Here is a 3,200-nt window from a genome sequence, read left to right on the forward strand (position 1 = left end):
AAGCTTCCACCTCGTTCCCTGGACAATGCTCCTGGCTTGGGCTCCTTCAAATTTCCCTTAGACCCTTGTTGGAGCTTGGTGCACACGGGGGCAGGGGAGGTGGTTTGAAGAAACAAGGCCAGGGGCTCCAGCAGACAGAATACAATGATGAACTTGGCCTCTGAGACATTCAGGTCACCCTGGGCACCTGAGCAGTGCCAACCTCTCAGCTTCACTCTGCGCTCATGCCTGTGTAGTAACACCCGTGGGTCGTCTGGCCGACAGACGGCTGGAATCGCTGGTCAGGTGGGCGAGACTGGTCCAGTCCACCGTGCTTGGAACCTCATTCTCCTCATCTGAGAAAACGGAGCAGTGAGTTTTCTCTGCCATAGCTAGCTCCACTGTGGGACTGCACGGGCAGCCCCAGCACTTGGCAAGCTCAAGCAGAAAGGTTTCAAGTTCAAGACTAGCCAGGGATACAGAGTCAGGGGTGGCAGCACACCGCTTTAATGCCAGCGCTCAGGATGCAGGAGCAGGGAGACCGCTGAGTTTAAAGGCAGCCTGATCTGCATTCACGGGCAAACCATGCATAGTTTCGATGGAGAGGCTCAGAAAGGAAGTGTGTGTGTGTGTGTGTGTGTGTGTGTGTGTTTTCACTCAGCAGCTGGCACCATGGAGGTGGAAAAGGGGGGGGGGGCACTGTGGCAGAGGCAGAAGCAGAAAGGCCAAACGTGTAAAGGTGGGCATGATAGCCCAAGGTCAGCGTGGGCACCACATGCCAAACAGTGATGGCCAAGGCTGCCCACTGTGCCGAGCCTCTGCACGGATGATCGCTGTAAACCCACCAGGGATCTTGGGAACCGGGGTGGAGCTGACCTCAGTCTACCATGGGTTAGAGAGGCGAACAGGCTTGCAGGAGATCACAAGTCAAAAACTCCACAACTGAGACTCAGTCCTGGGCCCGTGTGACTCTGCTGCCCAAAGGGTGTGTGCTGGATGGGGGAACGGGGGCTCAGGGCTCAGGCTAGCTTCCAAACTGGGCTTTTGAAGTCAGTGGGGGGTAAACAGGCAGGCCGTGTTAGGCTTGGAAGAGAGGTCTTTGGGGGAGATGGGAGCAAAGCTATGCCAGGGCAAACATGATGCTGCTTACCTGGGCCTCTGCCAGTACTAGGCACCTGCACAGCATCTGTATCCATGATCCTTTCCCTATAGGGGCTCCGGTACACTCTGTAACCTTCTGTCCCACGTAGGACACTGTCCAGGGGAGGGAGGGTCCTCTGTGCATACTGTAGGAGCTTTGGTACAGTCTGCTGGATGGTTTTGTCTCTGGCCCAGATGGTGCCAGATGGACTAAGCAGCTGGCAGGTGTTCCAGCCGGGAGCAGGCCCAGGAAGCCTGACGGGCATTCATTCACCTAACAAATAGGCCCAGGGAACTTCTGTGCCGCAGGCTGGGACAGGGGTTGTGACAGCCACAAGCAGTGTGGGCACTGTCCCAAGGAGTTATAATCCAATAAAAAATGTCATTGCATTCCTTGGTCACTCTGTCCAGTGCCCTGTGTTACCCCATTATGATACCCACTTAACAGCTAGGAAAACTGAGGTTCAGAAACTGTCCCGCAAGTATTCCAGGCTGGAACACTGCTATGCCAAACCCCTCATCGGGACTGAGTGGGCAGAAAGATGGGAGACACTTCTTGGCAAGTTTAAAGGGATGCACTGGACTTTGTCTGCAGCTCTTCCCGACCCTATCACTCAGCAAAGCCTTCTGGAAACTGTCACGGTCACACCCGTTGCTGAAGCATCCCTACTGGCTTTTTGAAAAACTAAACTCCCAAGCTCTGGCTTCCCAAGTCTTGCAAACTCAGAGGAAGCAACGGGCCATGGAGCAGGCCCTGGTCCCCAATTCCCAACCAAAGGGAAGAACAAGACTTGAGGGTCGGGGGTGCTCCTGACAGCCTGCTTTGTGATATTCACTCTTCCCTGGACCTTTAGAAACTCACTGCAGCCAGGAAGGCAAGAGAAAGGCCAGGACCTCACCCTTTCAGCTCACCCGAGCTCTGTGGGTCTAAAGACCCCTTGCCAGCCGAGGCAAAGAACCAGGCGAGACAAGGGTCCTCCGCAGTGGGCATGGCTCCTGCATCTGAACGAGTTCTGTGGAGAGGGACACCATGTGTGCCTTCCTTGTCCCTCAGCTCCCAGATATTTTCATAATGATGGTGAGCACACCACTGGCTGGACCGTAGCAACCATAGCTCCTGGTTTTGCCTTTCTGTGTGCTATGCCAATGGTCCCTGGGAAACAAGCTGTTGGTTCCCACCACCAAGAGCCGATCAAATGGAAGCAGCCCACCTCCATCCGGGGTGGTCTCCAGTCATCCAGGGTTCTTGAATATCCCATGGCAGGAGGCAGCTGAGCCTCAGAAACACCTCATAGATAGATAGTGTTGTCAGGCCGTGTACCCACACTGCAGGTGGTTAGAAGCCAGGGCAGCTCAGGTCCCTGGGGAGTGGAAACAGAAGCTGGGTCTCCAAGATGCAGTGTCAGCCAATGGCCTGTCCTCAGTGCACATGCATGTGTCGTGGAGGTTCAGCGCATACATGGCTCGTGGACATTCAGCACATATGTGTCTCATGGAAATTCAGTAGATGGGCCTGGCTCGGGTGTTGTTCTTCCACATTAGGTCCGCAGACATTGTTGGTCAACTGTGCCAGGCATCGCACAGGCCTGGGATTCAGTGTCTGCTGAGAGCCAGTCCCCACATGGGAGCGAGGAAGATGACTTCTGGTGTGTGCACAAGTTAGGAAGCACTGTCAGGATCACGCTGGACAAGGAGAGGCCAATCAGATATCATTGATGAAATGCCTACACAGCAAGCGTCCCCAGAGGTCCCTGCTGCTTCCTGACTTGACAAAGCCCACTCTGGCCTCCGGGTGTTGGTGGTGAAGACTCAGGTTCTGATCCACCATGGGCCCCTTCGTCACTGTGATTAGGAGCAGTCACACATCCTCTCCAGGCCCGCAAAAGGGGCTGGCATCTTCCCGGGAGGACTACTGAGATCAAATGTGGCTATAGCACAGTGTGTGTCACACACATAAGCACTTACACAGGCAAGGGAAGTCACCCAAGCCAGCTGTCAACTGCCCACCTGACCCTCCAATGGATTAAACTAGCCACGCATCAGTTTCTGGTGGGAGTACCTTCTCAGACACATGTTCTTGG

Source organism: Mus musculus, chromosome 5 (genome assembly GCF_000001635.26).
Source record: "Mus musculus strain C57BL/6J chromosome 5, GRCm38.p6 C57BL/6J".
Classification (NCBI taxonomy): domain Eukaryota; kingdom Metazoa; phylum Chordata; class Mammalia; order Rodentia; family Muridae; genus Mus; species Mus musculus.